Source organism: Pogona vitticeps, chromosome 4, assembly GCF_051106095.1.
Source record: "Pogona vitticeps strain Pit_001003342236 chromosome 4, PviZW2.1, whole genome shotgun sequence".
Classification (NCBI taxonomy): domain Eukaryota; kingdom Metazoa; phylum Chordata; class Lepidosauria; order Squamata; family Agamidae; genus Pogona; species Pogona vitticeps.
Window position 1 is genome coordinate 126,324,420 of NC_135786.1, and position 25,246 is coordinate 126,349,665.

Genomic DNA, 25,246 nt, shown 5'->3' on the forward strand with positions numbered 1-25,246 from the left:
AAGAGTAGCTTTACCAGTTCCACATCATCCCCAGTGAGGTTCCATGGCTGAGTGGGGATTTGAACCCAGGCCTCCTGAGTCCTTCCTAGTCCATCATTCTATCCACTACACCACCTCTTCTTCTAACATTTGAATTCTTCCAAGCCTAGCATGGTTAGATCAAGCCCCTGTACAACCAAAACATAGCACTATTCTTCTAAACTGGAAAGTGCCAAGCCACCAGCCACGAACAGACAGACTCGTATACTTGGGTGTCACATGATTCCTGGTTTCATCCCTTTCCTTCCCCATGTTTTGTTTTCTCCTTCTGTCTCTACCCTGTAGTAATAACTAGATGGGATGGGGAGGAAAGGATTGGAAATTCAGGGCTTAGGGTGCAGGTGTCTAGGACAAGAAAAAGTTTTAGTTTCTGAAAATTCTGTAACTTTGTATAATAACAATACAACACAATACACAAATATGGTGGGTTTTCAAGACATATTCATTTCTTTTTAGATGTTTAACTCTGAAACATAAATCTGCCTCTTCCATCTCAATTTGTGTGAAGGATTTTTCATAGCTTGTAATGAAATATTGTATGAAGGAAAATGGAACATGAAGACTCACACACACACACTCATACACCTCACACAGTGCCCCATGCATTTCACTGCAACATCTGCTTTTCATTCTGCTTTTCCTGTATTTATTGTGCATTACTGGGAAGGAGGAGGACAAAGTATTTATGGATATGGAGCAATACAGTGAATTTTAATAACACTAACAAAGGTATACATGAAAGAGATTGAAGAAAACAGTATCATATATTAAAATATAATTGCATGAACCACTGAACATTTCACTGGATATGTGCTAGTTACCAGTCATTTAGAAGACTTCTATTTTGCCCTTTCACAGATCAGGGAGCTCACAAAGAAAAAAGTGTGAACCTAATGTTATAAATGTACTAATTTAGAAACTAGAATTAATGTAATGCCTTTAAAAATTGGGCTTCAATTTCATTTGGCTGATAAGAATGGCCCCCAGACTTCTATGAATAATTAGTAGCGAAACCTACGTTGGCTTCATGGATGCCCACTCCTTAATGGATGCACATATTAACATGGGGGAGGAGTGAGTGTGTCGGAGAAGTCAAGAGCAATGCTGTCAGGTAGCCAGACTCCATTATGAGCCTGGACTCCTAGCAAGGTCACCCAAGGCAGAATGTTCACAGCTGAGCCAACAAACTAGGATGCATTCACCCTCTTCAACAGTAACAGGAACTAACCATTTTTGCAGCAGAAGAGAATAGTTAGTTCCAATGGTGATAGGCAGATAAACCTCTGGAGGGCAGCAGTAGTAGTTAAAGGTGATGATAGCAGAGGATTTTTCACAGACAAGAGTAGTGACACTCAATCTAACTTTAGTTATCACCGTGCAGAAGGTGCTGAATTTTTCTTACATTGAAAACCTTGTGATAAGGTAAACCAAAACGAAACAAGAGATGGTGCTGGAAGATGAGATTCCCAGGTCAGAAGACATTGTGGAAAAGCAAAGGACAAGTATGAATAGCACCATCAAAGCTGAAAGGACATCTAGTAGGTGACATGGAATTGGAACATGTAATGTGAGAAGTATGAATACAGGTAAACTGGACACCATAAAGAAAGAAATGGAACAGTTAAACATTGCAGTATTGGTGTCACGGAACTAATGTGGAATGGAATGGGACATTTGCAGCCAAACAGACACAAAGTATTTCACTCTGGAAATGATGAACCCAGAAAAAATAGAGTGGCTCTAATACTGAGGTGCAATGTAGCACATGCAGTTAGGGGTTATAAGGCTAATTCTGACCAAATAATATCCATCGGACTTCTGAGAAAACTTATCAACATAGCCATCATTCAAGTCTATGCTCCCACACAGATGCTGAAGATGATGAAACTGAAAGTTCTTGTGCAACATCCAAGAGGAAAGTGATCACACACCAAAACAAGACAGCTGATAATCGTTAGTGACTAGAATGCAAAGGTAGAAAACAAAGTAGAACCAAATGTTCTTGGAGAAATTGACCTAAGGAGAAGAATGACTTATAGGATTCTGTGAAGCTAGCAATCTGTTTACTGCAAAACATGATTAAAACAACTGAACAGATAACTGTACAGATAGACATTACTAGATGGCAAATACAGAAATAAAATAGGCTATGTAATTGGGAGTAGGATATGGAGAAGCTGTATTCTCTCTGCCAAAACAAGACCAGGAGCAGATTATGGTGCTGAAGATAAACTTCTAATAACAAAGATTAGACTAAAGATGAAAAAGAACATTAAAATAATCAGCATGTCAAAATATAAATAAAATAACATTTCTGGTGAAATTCAGAATGGAAATGTAAGCCTATACTGTATTAGGAATGCTGAAAGACCAACAGGGAAATATTCTATCTGACTAACATAAAATAAAGAGAAGGTCAAAACAATATACTGTACTGAAGACTTACATAGAAGACATAAAAATTATGTCAGATTCTTTTTGAAGAAGAACCCATGAAAAAGAACCTGCAATTTTAGAAACAGAAGTGAAAACTGTTCTGAAAGCACTATAAATAAATACATCATTCCTTCAAGTGCTTTCAGAACAGCTTTCACTTCAGATGAAACTATTTCAAGCTGCAAAATCCTAACAAAAATATGCCGTTAAATGTTGAAAATGAAACAATACTCCAGAGAATGGTGTGACAAGACTTGTATAGAGCCCTCAAAACCAATTTAGTTCATGCCCCCTTTGCCAGTAGATGGCTTTCAGACAGTGGCAGCAGACTGAGTCTCAGTACAGTCTTATTGGCTACTGCCTTAGGCTGTGGCTATACAGGCAAGCTGAATCAGAGCAGTCTGACTTTGCTGCAGCTTGTTTCACAGCCTATTTTACACTTTTACTTGGATTAGGTGATCACACAGAGACCATGGATTGTTTTGGTGCCAGTGTTCACACTGGGCCCTCAGTCTGATGTGGCTTGATCTGTGCCACAGTCCACAGCCCCTTCCTTTGATTCCCCCCCACCTCAGCGGATGCTCGTCTCTCTCTTTTTATGGTTCATTGTAAAGCCAGTGGGCTGTTCAAAGCATTGCGTGGCATTAGGGAAAAGAGACCGTTTGTCAAGTTCTCCATAACCTACACAAGCACATACACACATAACACAGGTTTTTTTCCATGTTGATTATTAACTTTTTTTTTTGTCCATGCAGAGATAATCTAGCACTATCAATTATCTATTGCTAAACGGTCTTGGAGTTCAAAATGAAGCAGGGCAAAGGCTAATAGAGTTTTGTCAAGAGAACAAGCTGGTCATCACAAACACTCTCTTCCAACAACACAAGGGGCGACTCTACACATGGACATCACCAGATGGGCAGTACCGAAATCAGATCAATTATGTTCTCTGCAGCCAAAGATGGAGAAGCTCTATATAGTCAGCAAAAACAAGACCTGGAGCCGATTTTGGCTCTGATCATCAGCTTCTTATAGCAAAACCTAAGCTTAAACTGAAGAAAGTAGGAAAACCCACTGGGCTAGTCAGGTATAATCTAAACCAAATCCCTTATGAATATACAGTGGAAGAGAAGAACAGATTTAAGGAACTAGATTTGGTGGACAGAGTGCCTGAAGAACTATGGATGGAGGCTCGTAACATTTTACAGGAGGCAGAAACAAAAATCATCCCAAAGGAAATGCAAGAAAGCAAAGTGGCTGTCCAACAAGGACTTACAAATAGCAGAGAAGAGAAGGGGAACAAAATGCAAGGGAGATAGAGAAAGTTACAGAAAATTGAACACAGACTTCCAAAGAATAGCAAGGAGAGACAAGAGGGCCTTCTTAAATGAATAGTGCAAATAAATAGAGGAAAATAATAGAAAGGGAAAAACCAGAGATCTGTTAAAGAAAATTGGAGGACAAAAATGGCAGGGAACTCACAGAAGCAGAAGACATCAAGAAGAGGTGGCAAGAAGACACAGAGGAATTATATCAGAAAGATTTGGATATCCCGGACAACCCAGACAATGTAGTTGCTGACCTTGAGCCAGACATCCTGGAGAGTGAAGTCAAGTGGGCCTTAGAAAGCCTGGCTAACAACAAGGCCAGTGGAGGTGATGGCATTCCAGTTGAACTATTTAAAATCTTAAAAGATGACGCTGTTAAGGTAGTACACTCAATATGCCAGCAAGTTTGGAAGGAAAAGGACTGGAAAAGATCAGTCTACAACCCAATCCCAAAGAAGGGCAGTACCAAAGAATGCGCCAACTACCGTACAATTGCACTCATTTCACACGCTAGCAAGGTTATGCTCAAAATCCTACAAGGTAGGCTTCAGCAGTACGTGGACCGAGAATTCCCAGAAGTACAATCTGGATTTCAAAGGGGCAGAGGAAATAGAGACCAAATTGCTAACATGCGCTGGATTATGGAGAAAGCCAGAGAGTTCCAGAAAAACATCTACTTCTCCCTCATTGACTACGCAAAAGCCTTTGACTGTGTGGACCACAGCAAACTATGGCAAGTCCTTAAAGAAACGGGAGTGCCTGACCACCTTATCAACCTCCTGAGAAACCTATAGGTGGGACAGGAAGCAACAGTTAAAACTGGACAAGGAACAACTGATTGGTTCAAAATTGGGAAAGGAGTACGACAAGGCTGTATATTGTCCCTCTGCTTATTTAACTTATATGCAGAATACATCATGCGAAAGGCTGGACTGGAGCAATCCCAAACCGGAATTAAGATTGCCAGAAGAAATAGCAACAACCTCCGATATCCAGATGATACCACTCTGATGGCAGAAAAGTGAGGAGGAATTAAAGAACCTCGTAATGAGGGTGAAGGAGGAGAGTGCAAAAAATGGTCTGAAGCTCAACATAAAAAAACCCAAGATCATGGCCATTGGCCCCATCACCTCCTGGCAAATAGAAGGGGAAGATATGGAGGCAGTAACAGATTTTACTTTCTTGGGCTCCATGATCACTGCAGATGATGACAGCAGCCACGAAATTAAAAGAATCCTGCTTCTTGGGAGGAAAGCGATGACAAACCTAGACAGCATCTTAAAAAGCAGAGACATCACCTTGCCAACAAAGGTCTGTATAGTCAAAGCTATGGTTTTTCCAGTAGTGATGTATGGAAGTGAGAGCTGGACCATAAAGAAAGCTGACTGCCGAAGAATTGATGCTTTTGAATTGTGGTGCTGGAGGAGGCTCTTGAGAGTCCCCTGGACTGCAAGGAGAACAAACCTATCAATTCTAAAGGAAATCAACCCTGAGTGCTCACTGGAAGGACAGATCCTGAAGCTGAGGCTCCAGTACTTTGGCCATCTCATGAGAAGAGAGGACTCTCTGGAAAAGACCCTGATGTTAGGAAAGAGTGAAGGCAAGAGGAGAAGGGGACGACAGAGGATGAGATGGTTGGACAGTGTCACTGAAGCTACCAACATGAATTTAACCAATCTGTGGGAGGCAGTGAAAGACAGGAGGGCCTGGCATGCTCTGGTCCATGGGGTCAAGAAGAGTTGGACACGACTTAGCAACTAACAACAACAAAACTTGGTAGTTTGTGTAATTTTTTTTATACATTGGGGTGACTAGGAAGAAAGATCACAGGTGTTGGTGTTCCCACTGTCCAAAATGTCATGCCCAGCTTAGTACATCACCAAAATACACCCACAGTCACACACCCCTCACCCCTCCTTTTGGAGAATGAAACAGCTGAACACATGGGAAAAACACTGTTTTAATTGCTCCAGCTTGAAAAAAAATAGACGCCCCCATTGGCTTCTTGCAGCAAGTGCAAGGGGTTGCTCCTGAGGGGTTCTTGCCCTGAACCTTCTGGTCGGTGTTCAGTGATTTCCCATGGGAGGGGGTCCTGCCAAAAGCCCCTCTCGCCTTTCCTTGTCTAGCTTGGCTCTTTCCTCCATGATTTTTCTACTCTACTCTCTTTCTTCCTTTTCTCCCTAATAGGAGGGTTTATCAGGTCTTATTTCTCTGTCTCCTTTCTGCCTCTTCATGGGGTATCATCAACTTCTCCCATTGCTTATTCCAGGAGTTCTCCATCCATATCCACTCCCAGCCTGGAGGTAATACTCTTTCTCTCTTTCCTGCTTCTGCCTTTCCTGCTTCCACTGTTCTTGGCTGCAGATTATGTACAGAGGGTCATGTCCTCTCAGAAATTACAAAATGTGACAAGCTCCTTGGTTGCCTCCTCAAAGTTAGAGTCTATTTACCTGTCAAGTTAGTGAAAGTCCTTGTGGAGCCTCTCCTCAGTGTGAGTAGGTACCCTCACATCTGTCCCTTTTTGGTACCTTTTTCCTAGAATAGATGGGTTGTTTGTATAAAACATTGGGATGTAGATCACTCAGTAGCTGAGCTTTTGATTGCCCAAAATCAATGTCTTTCCTCTCCTTCCTGTTGGTATCCTTCATCCGCTGTTCACATTTCTGCTTGTACAGCCATTTTGTGTCTTGCAGAGAAACTTTCCACCACCCGCAGGACATCTTTCAGCTTCAAAGCAAGGAGAGCACACACTGGACACTGCAACAAGTACTTCTGTATAATTAAGGAGAAGCTGGCTTTCAATCATTTTAATGACCTTTAATCAATTTTTAAAAGAATAAATCCCTTTGTACTGAAATAAGAGCACTCTGATCTTGCAAGAGACATCTATTTTCAATCTTTTTTTAAAAAAATGGAAGAGAGAAAATCCTGCATAAATTGTGACTATTTCAATGACTGCCTTTTTTTTTCATCCTCTGCACAAATAACATTTGGAAACAATGAGTCAGAAGAGTCCCTCAAATGTTGGAATGGGTGGGTAGGTGGAATGTTGGCCTAGTTGTGAAACTGATCAAGAAAATGAAGTGGAATTTGAAATTGTCTAGAAAACAAAGTATCTGTGTTTCCTGGCTTATTCGAAAAACTGACAAGAAAAATCAGAGCACACCTTTATAATTACTGTATAGTAATTTTAAAAATAGAAAGAACCAGATGACTGGGCTGTGAAACTGACCAACAACAGAACATGGAAAAAAACTGTTTAAACATTGTTGTTTATATGATGTCAAGTCACTTCCAATTTATGTCAAACCTAATACAGTTTTTGAGATATGTGAAATAGTTAAAGAGTGGTGTTATTGGTTTCTATAGCCAAATGGGGATTTGAACCCAGGTCTCCTGAGTCTTCACCATAGCTGGGAGTCTATCGTCACTGCCGCTCAACTAGGTTTACTTGAAAAGTAATGCTATAACCATTTACCTTGTGCTTCAGATAGGCACTTTTTAAAAATAACTTACACACAGATACATGCCTACACAAGCATTAAAATGGCAAGATAGGAGATACTTTGCAACCATGGAAAAATGGGGAAAAGAGGACAACTCTGCCCCTTTGGCTATGTCATGTCCAATGGAACAGCCAACAGAATAAAGAGGATACACAAAAAAGCTCTAGACTCCTAAATGTGCTTTTTGTTTAGAGGGAAACAGCATTGATTGCCAGCTTTAGGCAGGGCTCTTCCATCTGAGATCGCCCCCTCTAACGGAAACTGCTATGGAACAACTAAGAGTTCTCTGTGAGCCTGAGTTTCTACAAAATGAATTCTATGAAGAAGAAGAAAAACAGTTGCATTAAAACTATATTCCTACCGTCTTCTATTATTATTATTATTATTATTATTATTATTATTATTATTATTATTATTATTATTATTATTATTATTATTATTATTATTATTATTATTATTATTATTATTATTATTATTATTATTATTATTATTATTTTATTCCTACAATCTATTGACTTATTATTTTTGATAATACATCTTATTGTCTGCAATCTAATGAATCATTACAGAAATTGCTTCTAAAAACTATTGTGAATGAAAGTGTGTCACATGCGAGCTTGTTTAACATAATTAGAATACATTCCATCTGCTGCAGAAGATGCGCTTTTTAAAAAACAACATGTATCTGAGTGATCGGTTAATAGAGCCAGCTGGTCCCCCACTAGCATTCAGTTAACCGTTGTTTGCCAACCTTGTCTTCTACAAGAAATTTAAAATATTAAATAATTTCCACAGTACGGAGATGTGATCCCTTCACTGAAAACTGAGATTTAACCACATCTGATCAACTGGGCATTTCTTTTTGCACATTTTGGCAAAGGCTGATGTAGCTGCAAGCCTCCCAGCATTCTATATGTTCCTGCCATGCATGGTGGACATGTCATGCTCACGCGGGGGGGGCTTGCACAGTGGGCATGTTGCACCTGCAGGGCACATGTCGCACTTGCGCGCATGTACACAAGTGTGATGCACCCCCCCGTGAATACAACACACCCGCTGAGCGAGCACAGGGGTGCTCCCCCACATGGAGACTGCTCCCCCCAACTGATTCACAGCCCCAAAAATGGTTTTTAAGAAATGGCAGCCACCACCCCTTCGATAGCCAAATTTGGAGAGGCACCTCAGTAAAGCAATAAGGAAGGGTTTTTGTCAGTGTGAATTTAAGCAGCAAATCTTCATATTTCTCTTCCTTAGAATGTGATTATGGAGTGTGATGGGGTGTGATGGTACTAGTCTAAGCCCCCTTCTATAACCACTTTGCCACACTACCCTTCTTGTCCTAAGATTGGTGAGCCCAGGGAAGATCTAGCTGGAGAGGTGCATATGGGACCTGACAGAAACCATATAACTCCCAAACGCTCCACTTCACTCAATTCTGGCAGTGTCCCTGGGAGTTCAAAAAATTCACAGGTTTAGGCACTTACACCATGCACCAGCCTTGCAAGGTAGAGAGCTGTCACCATACTCACACAGAATCACCAAAATCTCGGTAGCTTCATCAAGGCAAGACTTGGTTTTAGTACCACAAACCCTCTACATCAAAAAAAATCTAGACAGTTGCTAGAGAGGATTCTTGCATTTTATTGAAAAAGAGAGGGGGGGAAAAGCTGACAGGACAAATGTTCCAAAAAGCTTGCAGGATATGCTTGTAGCAAAATACATAGACAGTGGCAGGTAATTTAATGGGGGAAAGCAGGAAACCAATAAAGGCTAAACTTATCTACCTAATACTCATACCTTATCAAAATGGTCGCTTGGGTCTGGGTCATACATGGAGTGCATCTTTTTATTGTACAGCTTAGTACAGACCTGGGCAAAAGTGTGGTCCAAGGGCCACATATGGCCCACGAGCCGCTCCTGTCCAGCCCGCGGACAGTTTTGAACTTCAAAACCATTTATAGCTTTTTGTCTAAAGTTGATCAGTTGCTTATCTTTAACATACCACAAAAAAACCTCTTTAAGTATTTGTGAAGATTAACAAGTTTAAAATAAAAACAATCATAACATCACTGTTTCATTTTATTGTTAAGTTGGTTTGGCCCCGAACACTGTTCAGATTTTTCATGTGGCCCCCCTATAGAAATTAATTGCCCACCCCTGGCTTAGTAGAACAGTCAGTAGACAGCAGGTGAGCAAAAACCCAATCTTTAGAGGCAAGCTATGCTATCTAAGTAGTTTTCCTAATCCCTTTTATACAGATAAATGAGCTATTACACACCTTTTGCAATCAACATCTTAATCCTCTTTCATCTTCATTTGTCCAAAATCTGGATGATCATCAAGTGCTGTGATGAAACATCTGCTTTGGAGGAAACAATTGACAGCAGATCTTGCATCCAGAATATCAGTCACACTCATAAGCAAACTGGCCCTTGAACTGGATACAGATATGGATGTAGAGAGATACAGTATCTTTGACCTCACATTTCGGATCTTGGTTTTTACAGATTCAGAAGATGGAGTTCTGTCCACTTTCTTCTCATCTGTGTCATGAATCTTCCTTTTCATTGCTGAAGCATGATACCAGCTGAACTTGATCTTTGCTGCTGCTCTTGCTTATGAATCTGGATGCTGCCAATGTTTCAAACACAAGGTGATGGTTCATAAATCCTAGTACAGTGATGCCTCACTTAACGATTGCCTCGTTTAGCGTTGAATTCGCAAAACGATGTGTTTTTTTAGAAAATAATATGCCCCGTATAACGATGTTTCCTATGGGCGATTTTTGCTTAGCGAAGTTTGGGACCATGCTTCGCATAACGAATGCGATTTTAGGTTCCCTGCTTCACTTAACAATGTGTTTTTTTCAATTAAAAAAGTGTCTTAGAAGGGTCAAAAACAGTTCTAAATGCTTGGATTCGTTAGAGGACCCCCTAAGTCATGTGCAAACCTGATTTGGCTTTGATCTGACTTTTCGTTAATTTATGGTTAATTTTTTTTTCCGGCCCATAGGAACCAATGGACCTGTCAAAATCTGACAGCTCCATGCTTTCCTATGGGGGAGAAAACAATTCGCCCTAAATTAATGAAAGTTCAGATCAAAGCCAAATCAGGTTTGCACACGACTTAGGGGGTCCTCTAACGATTCCAAGCATTTAGAACAGTTGCTGGGTCTTCATTAATTTTTTGTGAATTTTTTCTTCCCCCATAGGAAATAATGGAGCTGTCAGATTTTGACAGCTGTCAAAAGTTGGGGGGGGGAATTCACAATTAATTAACGAAAAGTCAGATCAAAGCCAAATTACATTTGCACCCGTTTTAGAAGGTGCAGAAGCTATTCCAAGCATTTAAAACCATTTTTGCCCCTTGTATGACACATTTAAAATTGCAAAAATTGACTTTGCAAAGCCATTGAAATGTATTGAGTCAGCTTCACTACATTCCAACGGAGGAAACATTGTTTCGCTTAGCGATGTTTCCTATGGGTTTTTTCGCTTAACGACAGCAATCTGTTCCAATTGTAACGGATTAACCGGTTTCCAATGCATTCCTATGGGAAATGGTGTTTCGCATAGCGATGGTTTCACATAGCGATGTTTTTTTTGGAACGAATTAACATCGCTATGCGAGGCACCACTGTATTAAGGAAGAAGCTGAGAGAATTATTGACAATATTTGCTGCTCCATTCATCTTGATGTAGAGCAGCAACTCAGTCAATACAGAAGGGGTGTGTGTGTGGGAGGGGTGTATATCCAACTTGATTTAACATAAAATGTTCAGTCCATTGTGCTCCATTCTTGAGCATAAAAGAATATTGGTCCAGCTGGAACATGGCTGAGATTTCTTTCTTACTACAGATGGCTGGACGTGTTGTGCACTGGGTTGCATGCGGCAGCAGCACTCCAAATTCATGTAAATTCTATGGGGGATCAACAACCCGGTACCTTTTTGCTGCACAGACATGTAGTTGAGTGCACACAGTTTAACAGAAAGACACATTTCTTCTAGGCATTTTGATTACTTTGTGCAACCAACAATAGATACCTAAAGAAATTGAAAAAACCCAAGCCTGATAATTGCTTCATGTTTGGGTGAGAAGTGGTTAACTGATTAAAAAAAAGGAGTCAGCTTCTGGAATTTCCCCCTTTTTGGTGTCTGTTTGTGAATGACAGTGAGCACAAGGGGGTATCCTATAGACTATCTTGACTGCTGACACTGATGTCATCAACATCCAGCTGCCCTTTGCTATGTAAAGTTTAGCATCCTTTTTCCTACTGGCAATGTGGTCACAATATTGTGTGGTAATATTGGGCCATTTCGTGCTGTTTTGAATTGTGGATAGAGAAACACAATATTCCACTTTAATATTTTTGAAGATGCCCCATATATAAGGACCCCCCTCCCCCAATTTTCTAACCCAGAATTAAGAACTTAGCTTTGAGTTTTCAGCCTCTGGGCTCAGACACCCCCCTCCTAGCTCTGTAATGGCCAGCCTGTTGCATCTGAGCCTCCAATGAAGTGTGCTTCAATTGGTTTGTTCAGCATTAGCTGACATCAGTTCCATTAAGTCTCCTGACTGTAGGAAGCTAAGCCTCGTGATTGAAGGAAGCCTATTTACAGAGGCAAGGTACGGGCAGTTTTGTTCTCTCCTCAGCTTACTTCCATGTATTAGACACCCCTCAATTTTTAGTGTAATGATTTTAGGAAAAACTAGTGTCTTATGCACAGAAAAAATACAGTAAACTGGAGGTGTGTTTTTTAAAGAATTTAGCCAACTGTTTATCAAGCCTTTCTGTGTGATTTGCCAATTCATATTTTCACTGGTTTTCAGAGAAATGTGAGCCCAAGAAATAGGTATATGCTGTGATTGTGAGAACACACATCTATCTCTCAAACAGCTGAAATGTGTTTCAGAGGTGACTGCACAGCTTCTATACTTGATGCTTCTTCAAAAATCTATGAGACAGATTATTTTCAAAACTTGCTTTGAATTTTAATTGCTAGCACCATCACCAAGCACAATGGTGTTAGGAAATGCAGCTATAAGCACCAAACTACAGGTCATTAACAGCAGTAACATTCTCACTCTGAAATTGTAGGAGACCAGTTTTATTGGATCAGATTAACATTCAAAACATTTCTAGACTTCAAGTTGATCAGAGCTTAAAGTCAGTTGCTAGAGCCAGTTAGAATATACCCACTGAATCAATTGCTGAGTGCTAATTCAACAGTAATATAAATCTCCAAATGGCTTTGATTATGGGCAGGCTGTAGTACCCGGAAGGACCTGTGCAACATCTTGCCCTAGTTTCTCAATATGCACAGAGAGGCTTATGAGATTTGCTTATTGTCCGATCTCAAGGAGCATGAAGGCCATGGTGGCACCAATGGGTCAGGGCAAAGTCCAGGAAAACCAAAATGGAGCACAATGGGTTCAGTGAAGCTGCAAAGATAACTCTAATTAGCTATGGTGTGAACTTGATCTTCCCACAGTTCTAATTGAGTAGGATCCTTAGTTCTTCCTTTAGCCTAGGACATTTTCCAGGTATGAAGACAACTTTAGTTAAATAAATAATAATAAATGTTTTATTATGGTCATTGACCAGCAAAAGTAAAGAACATTATTTAAATTAGGAAACATAAAATCAATCTAAAAACACTAAAATATTTATATAATATATATAAATAAAAGTACATCCATACATCTTATTAGATATCTCCTGCCTCCCTATCATAGGCCTTATCTATGGGCTATTGCAGCTTGCATAGAATGACAGAATTGTTACTTTGAAGCTCATAGAGCCCATGTGATCATTAAGGCCTCTACATGTATACACCAATTTACAGATACTATAGCTGCACTTTGGGTGGTACCTTTCCTTCACGGATTTTGATTGCAGCAGCACAGAATTTAGCTACTTTTGTAAGCATACAGTATCTGAATTTTGGTTTAGCCCAGTATATCTACCAGGGCATCGCCCTGTCAGCAGAAGCAGTGTGTAATATGCCTCTGATCGTCCAGGAAATGCCCTTATGTAAGGGTTAACAAGGACTTCTCGAATGCCAGAATAAAAAGCACAATGAAGTAACACATGGGAGATAGATTCGATCTCACCAGAGTTACAGGGGCATAAACGCTGAGTGTAAGGGGTGTTGTTATACTTCCCTTCCTGGACTGCTGACGGAAGTGCATTAAAGTGGGGCCAGAGTAAGAGCTTTGCGTTGTTTAGGTGTTAAGGGTAAGTAGAGATATTTTGCTGGTTTGGGTGGAAGCAGTGCGTTGTCAAGTATAAGCCTATTTCTGATAATACCAAGGTCCTGCTGCCTTTCTGTCTCAATAATACGCCGCCTAAGATTACTCTTGGCATTAACGTATCCCATTTGTTGGATACTTTCTACCGAATAGCCATATCTGTTGATTTTATGGTATATTGCTCTCTTCCAAGGTGACTGACGGTTATCCTGTAACAGCAGTGAAGTCAGTCCAATTGGTTGAAAGGTTAATGTGGCAACCCCAGACCTACTGGAGTATCCCACCCTGTAGTTATGCTGCCACCAACCATTCCCTATAAGGAGTCACACAGACCAGGAATGGATTTTAATAAATAAAAGAACAAGGTTTATTGAAACAACAAACAGGGTAAATAAAAGGATCAGGTAAATAGGATACAGGAACGTGGCATAGTCCCAATCACACACATACAACAGCTTGGTTCCCACGGAACACCTTAAGGTAACGCACAGACCCTGAACCTATCAGTTCTGGCTACCTAAATAGAAACCTGAACCTATCAGGTATGTACTAACTGACAAACAGTTGTACCCAGTCTGACACACAGACTCCAACTCCTACTCTCCGCACAAGCTCCAAATATATATACAGTACAGCTCCTCCCCCCTGATGTCCCGCCTTCCACTCCCCATAGGATGGAACTTTCCCTCCAAACCCATGACAGACAGGTACCATCAGTGCTGTATGTGACACCTCCCCTCTTTATAAGTTGTTTTGCGGGGGAAAAGCTAAAGTGCTTTTCTCAAAAAAACAACCAGGATCAAAACACAAAACAGTTATACATTATCATACAATCCCATAACCCATACTTACTCACTCTAGGTCAAACATATCATTTATGCATTTAAACATTAATATTTGCAATACATTAAGTTACCTTTATTAATACAAACCAAGCCTGTTCAATAAACAGGTACATTTAACTTTTGGTCACCAAAATATACATAGTCCATGGTTTCTTCGCCGTCTTCACTCGTCGGGTCTTCTTGACAAGGCGTCAGCAACACAGTTCATTGACCCTCTGACCACCTTCACTTCAAAGTCAAAATCTTGCAGGTTTAAAGCCCACCTCATAAGTTTACTATTATGGGTTTTCATTGTCTTTAACCACTGCAGTGGTGAGTGGTCAGTGCACAGAACAAAATGTCTTCCCCAGATGTAAGGTTTGGCCTTCTGGATCGCGTAGACTATGGCCAGGCACTCCTTTTCCACGGTTGCCAAATGTCTCTCACCTTTCTGGAGTTTCCTACTCAGGTAGGACACTGGATGCTGGTCACCATTTTCATCCTCCTGGCAAAGAACTGCTCCTACCCCGCTGTTAGACGCATCGGTGTAGATGATGAACTCCCGGTCGAAGTCGGGAGCACGCAGCACTGGATAATGGACGAGCGCCTCCTTCAACCTCTGGAACGCCTCCTCACAGTCGCTGGTCCACGGGATGCGGTCATCAGTCTTCTTCCGCGTCAGATCGGTCAGCGGAGTCGCCATCTCGCTAAACCTCGGAATGAACTTTCTGTAGTAGCCCACCAACCCAAGAAATGATTTGACTTTTTTCTTGGTGTTGGGTCTGGGCCAATCACGAACGGCTTCTATCTTGGCCTCTAGGGGTTTGATCACTCCTCCCCCTACTATGTGACCCAAGTATTTTATTTCTGGGCTACCCAGTTGACACTTGCTTGCCTTTACTGTTAGCCCTGCTGCACTTAACCTCTGCAGCACTATCTCCAGGTGTTTCAGGTGATCTTCCCAGGTATTGCTGAAGATCCCTATATCATCAATGTAGGCCACAGTAAAGTCACTGAGCCCTGCTAAGGTCTGGTCCATCAGCCTTTGGAATGTGGCTGGTGCATTTCTGAGACCAAAACTAAGGACTCTAAACTCATATAGACCGAAAGGGCTGCAAAATGCGGTCTTTTCCTGATCCCTGGGATCAATCCTTAATTGCCAGTAACCCTTTACTAGGTCCAACGATGAAATGAACCGACAACCCCCTATGGTTTCAATCAGGTTGTCTAGCCTGGGCATTGGGTAGGCATCAGGAGTGGTTACACGGTTTAATTTCCGGTAATCTACACAAAATCTGATGCTCCCATCAGGCTTGTCCACCAGGACTATCGGAGAGGACCAAGGACTAGAAGAGGGGACGATTATGTTCTCCCTAAGCATCTCGTCCAGCTCCTTCCGCACCTTGTCCCTATAGGGTCCCGTCACTCGGTATGGGGATACTGCTTGCGGGGTTGCATCCCCTGTGTGGATCCGATGCATCACTCCCTTCACTATCCCCGGCTTATTTGAAAAAACCTTATGATATTTCGTGAGCAGCACTTTTAGTTCTTGCTGCTGGTCTTGGGTGAGTGCAGGACTGATCTTCACCTCATCTGGATTGTATTACACTTCCCCTCTACCCTCCCAGAAGGGTAATTCAGCTTCCTCACTCTCAGCTGCTTTTATGGCAAATAAAACCCTCTGTTCTCCTCTGTAGTAGGGTTTCAGGGCATTCACATGTACCACCCTTCGTGCTTGGTGTTCCTCCTGCTCTATAAGGTAGTTCAGATCCGACATCTTGGAAATGACCCTGTATGGTCCTGCCCATTTGAGCTGCAGTTTGTTCTCTTTGCAGGGCCTAAGCCAAAGCACTTCCTCCCCTGGGTTAAAGTGCCTCTCCCTGGCTTTCTGGTCATACCAGGTTTTCTGTCTGACCTTCTGAGCTTGCAGGTTTTCTGCTGCTAGCTCTAGGTTTCTCTTCAGGTCATTCATTAAAGTGTCTATGTACGTCACAACATCTTGTGGGTCATCCTGGGTGATCTGCTCCCAATTTTGTTTGATTAAATCAAGTGGACCTTTCACCCTTCTCCCAAACAAAAGTTCAAACGGACTGAACCCGGTACTGGCTTGGGGCACTGATCGATAAGCAAACAAAAGGGATTGCAGCTTCTGGTCCCAATTGTTTGGATTCTCTGCCAAGTAAGCCCTAATCATGCGCATCAGAGTCCCATTGAACTTCTCCGTTAACCCATTACTTTCGGGGTGATAGGCAGTGGTTTCCTTGTGTTTAATTCCACAGATTTGCCATAACCGTTTCATGAGCTTTGATGTAAACGATGTGCCCAAATCTGTGATTATTTCTGAGGCAAATCCCATCCTGGACATATACCCCACCAAGGCATCTGCCACTGTGTTAGTTTCGATGTTAGTCAAGGGTATGGCTTCGGGGTACCTCGTGGCATGGTCCACAATGGTGAGAATGAACCGGTTCCCCCTCTTTGTGGCCTTGGGCAAAGGTCCCACAATATCCACTCCTATACATTTGAATGGGGTGTCAATCACAGGCAAAGGGCACAACTTCGCTTTGGTCCTGTCACGGTTATTCCCCTGCCTCTGACACACATCACATTGTTTACAGAACTCCTTGATCTGCTTCCCTATTTCAGGCCAGTAAAAAATTTGTGTGATTCTCTGCTGTGTTTTGTTCACCCCTAAGTGCGCAGCAAACATGTCAGAGTGCCCCCTTTGTAAGATCATGGGGCGATACTTTTCAGGTACCACTAGCTGACTTCTGATCCCATCTCCCCCTTTTGAGATATTCATCAGGGTCTCTCTATATAAAATTCCCTTTTCCTCGCGAAATCTCGCTGGGGTTTCAGGTGTTAGCTGGGTGTCTGTCACCTTTTCAAAACACTTTCGGAGAGTGGCGTCTGCCTTTTGCTCTTGGCCAAATTTGCTGTCTGTGGATAAGGTTTCTGCCATCGCTTCGGAACTACCCCCATCTGCTTCAACCTCGGGCTCTTCAGTACCCCCTTGAACTGTCCCCGTGGTAGCTTGTGAGCGTGTAATCACTAGCACCCGTTTCACATGTTCAGCCAGGTCATTTCCCACGAGCACGGCTGCTGGCAGAGTCGATGAAATCGCTAGCCGCCAAACTCCCCTCCAGCCTTGAAAGCTCACAGGTACCTCAGCTACTGGCAGTGAGATCACCTGCCCCTCAATCCCTGCCACCTTCAGGCTCTCATTTGGGATTATATACTTCCTAGGAATAATGTCTGGATGGCACAGGGTCACCTGGGAACAAGTATCCCTTAGCCCCCTATACTGATGGTCAAGTATTCCTACGTCCACCCCTGCGGTCTCAAACAATTGTGAATCTGTCCTCACTAGTAAGCAGCGCTTGACCTCCACAAGAGGACCATTTTCCCCAGCCTGATCAGCAGATGTAACTGGTCCAGATTGAGTAGCCATGGTAACAGGCTCCCTCAGTGGCAAGGAGCTTTGCTCTGTCTGGACACAGAACACAGCTTTTGGCTTGGTTCCACTCAAATCATGAGGCAAATTTCCCTTTAGCTGCTTTAATTTCTCACACTCTGAGATTAGATGGCCCTTTCCTTGACAGAAATAACATTTTCTGCTGTACTTGGAGTCTTTCTCATCTGGTTTTGGTTTTCCTTCCAAAATCTGAGGTCTTGGTGGTTTCATGTCTGAGGGCTTCCCTTCAACATGGGCCCCTCCCCCTTGCTGGTTTTTCCCTGGTCCCTGAGAGTACCTGCTGTAGGTTTCTTTGGGCTTACCCACAGATTTCCCCTCAGCACCTAAGGGCTTCCTTATTTGGTAAATAAAATCTGCGATCTCTGCCGCTTCTGTCACAATTTTAGGTTTCCTCTCCCTCACATGGAACTTTAGTTCCCCATGCAGGACTGAATAAAATTGTTCCAGCGCTATCAGGTCTTTGAGCTGCTGGAAGGTCTCTGTCCCCTCCTGAGACAGCCATTTCTCTAGCAACCTCACCAGCTGGGCCCCCACTTGGGTAAAAGTCTGCTCTGGTTTTTTTTGTGAGTGACCTGAATCTTTGCCTCAGCTGTTCAGCATTTTTCCCATGCCGGGCAAACACCAGTTTTTTAAACTCAGCGAAGTCCTTCAGCAGTTCCACTGGCATCTCTGCATAGACTTCTGCCAGGCTGCCACTGATTAAAGATCGCATAATGGTCATCTTCTCAGTTTCCCTTACTGAGAAGTCCACAAACGCTCTTTCCACGAGGGAAAAGAACACCTCAGGGCAATCTCCCTTGTGGTACACAGGGAATTTCTTCAGGTCAGTTTTAGACAGGCTGCCTTCCCCATTCCCTGGGTTCCCCTCATTATTATTGTTATTCCCATTTCTACTCATTATTTCCATCTTCTTCAGCTCAAACGCCATTTTTTCTAACTCAAATTGTCTTTGTTTCTCCCTTTCCCTTTCCTCCATCTCCCTCACCCTCAGTTCATGCTGTTGGGCTAGGAGCATTTTTCTGAGTTCTGAGGTCAGTTCTCCTGTGCTCTCATCCTGCACTGAGCCAAATTCCTCCTCAGAACCTTGGTCTCCCTGTGGTTCTCTCACTTCCCCCATTTCTGCCATTTGGCTTCTAGTCAAGGGCATAATCCCCCCCCCCAGAACAGGCTGCCTTCAAAAGTCACGCCTCAAAATAAAACGACAACTTTTTTCCTTTTGCCTCAGAAACAGCCTTCTATAGACTGCTGCTGTTCCTTCAGCACCAACTTGCAACTGTTGCCAGGTAGAATCCACCCCCTCTGCTAGGCCTCTCAGCAGACAGGCTAGATCACTGTCACTTCACGCAGCTTTGCCTCAGCCCTTTCCCGCCAAAACGGGTTGCCTCAGAGCTCCCTAATCTAGTCCCCCCAATCTGAGTTTGCACGTTCTTCCACTAGCCTACCTCCCCGTGAGGTAAGCCTAGAAGATTACCTACGCGCCCTCAGATCTTCCCTGACTAGACCCCCCCTTGCTCTGGGCACACTTGCCAAGGCTTTGCTGGACCACTGGACAACTGGACTAGTCGTATCCCACACGCTGGACACCAATCAATGTGGCAACCCCAGACCTACTGGAGTATCCCACCCTGTAGTTATGCTGCCACCAACCATTCCCTATAAGGAGTCACACAGACCAGGAATGGATTTTAATAAATAAAAGAACAAGGTTTATTGAAACAACAAACAGGGTAAATAAAAGGATCAGGTAAATAGGATACAGGAACGTGGCATAGTCCCAATCACACACATACAACAGCTTGGTTCCCACGGAACACCTTAAGGTAACACACAGACCCTGAACCTATCAGTTCTGGCTACCTAAATAGAAACCTGAACCTATCAGGTATGTACTAACTGACAAACAGTTGTACCCAGTCTGACACACAGACTCCAACTCCTACTCTCCGCACAAGCTCCAAATATATATACAGTACAGCTCCTCCCCCCTGATGTCCCGCCTTCCACTCCCCATAGGATGGAACTTTCCCTCCAAACCCATGACAGACAGGTACCATCAGTGCTGTATGTGACAGTTAATTTTAGCCAAAAGTTAAAAATAGGCAGCCAAGCTCTGGCTTCAACCTTCAGGTAGCCCACTTCAATCCTGAGGGCTGCATTGGATACCCCTCTTGGAACTTGTAAGATAGCCCTCACAAATTTGGATTGAACTACTTCTAACTAGATAAACGAAGAATAGGGGCCCAACTGAGCCCCATACAAGAGCTGACTAAGGGGTTTGGCCTGAAACAATCTTAGTGCAGCTGGAATGTACTGACCTCCCTTTGTATAGAAGAATTTTAATATAGCAAGGCTAGATTTTTGTGCTGCTTGTACCACATTGTTAACATGAGCCTTGTGGTTTTCATTATATTGAAAGACGGCACCCAAATATTTATAAGCTTTAATTTCTTCTATGTCATGCTGATCAATTAACCACTTAGAAATCCTGGGCCTCTGAGTGAATACTAAAACTTTGGTCTTCGAGTAATTTGTAGCATTTCCTCTTTACAGTATTGTGCAAGAACACATAATGCTCTATTTAGTCCTATTGGTGTCTGTGAAATTAGGAGTGCATCATCTGCGTATAACAGAAGCGAAATATGTCTATTGGCTAGTTTGGGGGGACGGAACTCCGGATGGCTGAGTGCCGTTACCATTGAGCTGACATAAAAATTAAATAACAATGGAGCTAATATGCACTCTTGCTTCACACCATTATAGGTAGGAACTTTATCAGACAAGTGTTCCTCCTTGTTGCATCTAATTCTGAGGGTTGTATTTTCATGCAACTTATACATAAGCAGCAGAAGGCATCAATCTATTGTGGAAGACTCTAACTTACTCCAGAGCCTATCTCGTGAAATTAAATCAAAAGACGATCTAAGATCAATAAAGGCAGCAAATAGGGACCCTTAGAGTACTTATCTACTAGGTGCCTTAGAATAAGGGCATGATCCTGTGTAGATCTACCAGATCTAAATCCAGCTTGTTCATCTGCCAAAACACTCTCAGAGTCCATCCAAACAATCAATTTCCAAGATAAATGTTTGACAGAAAACTTACTAATTATGGGTTGTAAACTGATTGGCTTATAATTAGCTGGATTGTCTTTCTTACTTTTTTTTATAAATAGGGATAATAATAGCTGTGCCCCATTCCAACGGCATGTGAGCATTTTGGTCAATATAAGTGAAAAGGTTTGCTAGAATTGGGGCCCACCATTCACAATTGTTCTTAATGAGTTTGGGAGGAATACCATCACAGCCTTGCCAATTCTCAGTTGGTTCACAAGGTCATTTATTTCAGAGATTGATACAGGGTGTCATTCTGGTAGATTCATACACAGTGGTGCCTTGACTTACAAACACCTTGACCTACGAACATTTTGACTTACGAACAGCTCCATTTGCAAAATTTTGCTTTGACTTGTAAACAGAGCTTTGACTTACGAATGGAAAAAGGCAGGGAAAGGGGGCGGGAAATTCAAATATAATAACCGTTGGTGGCAAAGAGGCTGCTTCTTTGTAGCTCTTTCGCCCCAGTGGTTCGGCAAAGGGATGCAGTGGTGGCGGGGGTCTGGCCGGGATGTAATTTTCATATCTATCTTCTCTTTGAGCACTATGGTTGATTGTTGCTTTTTTTGTGAAAGAGATACAGATATTCCAGTCAAAACGCTCTCCTGACTTTCCTGTAGAGGAAACAAAATTTTCTATCAGCAATACGAGCAAAGCTGTTCAAATAATGTGTAAGAAATATTAAAAGTGTATTACAATGTTTAGGATTTTTTCAAATAGCAGAAACCGTGAGGACAAACTCCCCAGTTGGGATTCCTGAGGAAGAAACATTTCTATGCCACTGCAGCTGGAAAGAGCTGAGGCACAGCAAGGGTCCTTCCCCCCCCCCCCCCCAGTTCATTCATTTCCAGAAGGATTTAATTGAACTATAACCTCTCACATGCAGGCACAGAATTATTAATTTCCTCTTTATCAGGCCCCACACTTGTAAAAGTTCTTTGGTGGATGGTGCTTCATGAGGTTCACTAAACCTCCAATGCATGTTTCAGTTCTCTCTCTCTCTCTCCCCAGCCCACACCCTTCTTCTGCCGTCCAGCTGGAATACATCAAGGAGGTAGAAGCCAAGGCAAATATTGGCTCCACCCTCTAATTTAATGCACCTTCAAAGCCAGAAGGCTGATCTAATTCAGTTTAGTGGCTGCCTACAAGGCTGGCAGAACCTATTTAAGACTTCAGTGCTAAGTTTCTGTAACTGACCATTAATACAAGCTTTGATGCAGTCAAAATAATTCTAGCATAGTCTATTTCATAGCATTGTAATTAATGCTTTCTGTGAAGGATTTCCCCTTTTAGTCCATCACTACTATTTCTGTTTCATTACTTTCTCATATCACCCAGGTTGAATGTGAGCCTGTGCTCCATAGAATTATTTTCTTTCAAAAAGAAGGTGGAGCTGGGAGAGAATTAATGTGAAGAAGAAAGTACAGTGATCCTTTTGGAAAGTCTCAATTCTGAACACATTTTACAGACATCTGGTAGTCAAACACACAAGTAACAGTTGGTTAAACCATTTTTAAAAGCACCAGGGGAGTCCTGTGGTGTTCTCTTTTGCAAAGGAAAAATACCAAGTTAAAAACTAATTGTGCAAGAAATGTGTGTTACATCCAACAAAACCATACTAAATACACAGGTCAATTCAATGATTTTTTTAAAAAAAATACACAAAATAAAATTACAGATTCACATGATTTTTGAAAGTCTTCAAAGAGTCTGAATGTGTGTCTTTCCCCGTCATCAGTCAGGTAGCGGAAAAGTTAAGCAGCTGCTCTGCTGGGAGCAGAAAGGATGTGGAACCAAAATTCCTTGTACTAAGGAAGGCTAAGGGAGCCCCAGGTAAGATATCCCCTGGTGGAGCACACATGCCTCTGGAGTGCCATAAGCCAATCCCAGCTTCTTCTTTCTCCACATGCCACTGATATCTTGATTTTCTCCAGAATGCTTCTGGGAACCACACAGCACCACAACAAAATTATTTCAAGGATGGATTTAATTTGTTCAAAATATACAGCCCATCCTTTTAGCGTTTTCATACATATTGTGTTCCCTTCAAAATAAGACAGGGTCTTATATTAATTTTTGCTCTAAAAATGCATTAGGGCTTATTTTCAGAGGATATTTTTTTTAATGTACAACAATCCATATTTATTCAAATACAGTCATGTCATCTTCTTCTGGTTGCTGCACAATGAGTCCCTGGTGGAGGGCAGGGTTTTACTTAACTGGGGTAGGGCTTATATTACGAGCATCTTGAGAAATCATACTAGGACTTATTTTCAGGTTGGGTCTTATTTTCAGGAAAACAGGGTACCAACGTAACAAAAGCGCAATACTGTTACAAAAAGAACCAGAAAAATAATGTAAATCAGTATCTGCCTGAACAGGAAGATTTTTGTCAGACAGCTATACTGTCTCAAAAAAAGAGTGTGAGCCTAGATTATCAAAACAAGGAATTCCAAAGTTTTAGTGCAAACACTGAGAAGGCCATTTCTTGTTACTCCATTAACCAAGTCTCCACTATAGTTAGAGGTTAGAAAAAGGCCACTTCATCAGATATTAGGGCATGAACAGGCTTATTAAGGGAGGGGATGGCCCCTAAGATATCCGGGACCTAATAGATTTAGGGTTTTCATAGAACAATGGAGTTGGAAGCGATCTATAAGGCCATCAAGCCCAACTCCATGCTCAGTGCAGGAGTCTAAATCAAAGTACAGTGGTGCCCCGCAAGACGATGTTAATTTGTTCAATTGGAACCACTGTTTTGTGAAAACATCATCTTGCTAAAGCGTTTCCCCATTGGAATGCATTGAAATCCATTTAATGTATTCCAATGGGGAAAAATTATTATTATTATTATTATTTTATTATTTATTTGATTTCTATCCCGCCTATCTAATCAATTAAGATTACTCTAGGCGGCTTACAACAATAGAGCAACAACAATATGAATTAAAAACAATTTTACAAAAGAAAAGTTACAACAAATTAGGAGAGAACTAGGGGGTAGAAAGGAGAGGGAATCAGGAACTGACAAAGGGGAAGGCCTGCCGATACATCAGTGTTTTTAGTTGTTTTTTGAAGGTACCCAGTGAGGGAGCCGCGCGAATGTCAGGGGGAAGGTTATTCCAGAACCGAGGAGCCACCGCCGAGAAGGCCCTATTTCTTGTCTTTTCTTTCCGGGCCTCCCTTGGCGTTAGGCTCCTCAGCCTCACCTCCTGACTCGCGCGAGTGACACAGGTAGAACTTGGTGGAAGTAGGCGCTCCGCCAAGTAACGAGGCCCTAAGCCGTTTAGGGCTTTATAAGTAAGCATCAACACTTTGAAGTCGATGCGGAAACGGATGGGCAGCCAATGCAGTGCGGCCAGAGTGGGTGAAATGTGTTGGTATTTTTTCACACCACTAAGAAGTCTGGCCGCCGCATTCTGCACCACCTGTAGTTTCCGCAACAGCCTCAAAGGCAGCCCCACGTAGAGCGCATTACAGTGGTCTAATCTTGAGATTACGAGCGCATGTACCAACGTGGTGAGCGCCCCCACCTCGAGATAGGGCCGCTATCCGCCTAAGATGGTAAAAGGCGGTACGGACAACCGACGCCACCTGGGATTCCATGGTGAGCGCCGGGTCCAGATGGATCCCCAGGCTGCGAACCCCGTCCTTGGCGGGGAGGGTCACCCCCCAAAAGTGAGGGAGTTTCCCAAACCCCCGACTGTGGGGGCACCCACCCTCAGTACCTCCATCTTGTCCGGGTTCAGCCTCAGCCCGTTCTCCTGCATCCATTGCAGTACGGTCGCCAGGCAGCGCTGAAGGGACAGAACGGCATCTCCTGTGGTAGGTGGAAAGGAGATGTACAGCTGAGTATCATCAGCATACTGATGACACCGAGCTCCACATCCCCTGATGACCCCACCCAGCGGCCTCATATAGATGTTAAACAGCATTGGGGAGATAATCGACCCCTGTGGAACCCCACAGTTGAGGCTCCACGGGGCCGAGACACTCTCCCCAAGCTGTACTCTCTGGGGGCGGTCCTCCAGGAAGGAACGGAGCCAGGCCAATGCCAGGCCACCAATTCCCAACTCGGAGAGCCTCCCCAGGAGGATACCATGATCAACAGTATCAAAGACGGCTGAGATATCGAGGAGGACCAGCAGGGACACTTTTCCCCTGTCGGCCTCCCTCAATAGGTCATCGCACAGGGCGACCAATGCCGTTTCTGTACCATGGCGCGGCCTGAAGCCCGACTGAAATGGATCCAGGGCATCTGTTTCATCCAG

The 25,246-nt window shown here is 42.7% G+C and overlaps 1 long non-coding RNA gene across 1 annotated transcript in view; it reads right to left on the reverse strand.

The window, feature by feature from the left end:
- Positions 1 to 23,575, reverse strand: part of LOC144588908 (uncharacterized) — a 45,542-nt gene extending 21,967 nt beyond the window's left edge. The window contains exon 1 of the long non-coding RNA XR_013544665.1: positions 21,399 to 23,575. This is a non-coding gene — a long non-coding RNA (uncharacterized LOC144588908). The remainder of the gene's footprint in view (positions 1 to 21,398) is intronic.
- Positions 23,576 to 25,246: the final 1,671 nt, after the last annotated feature.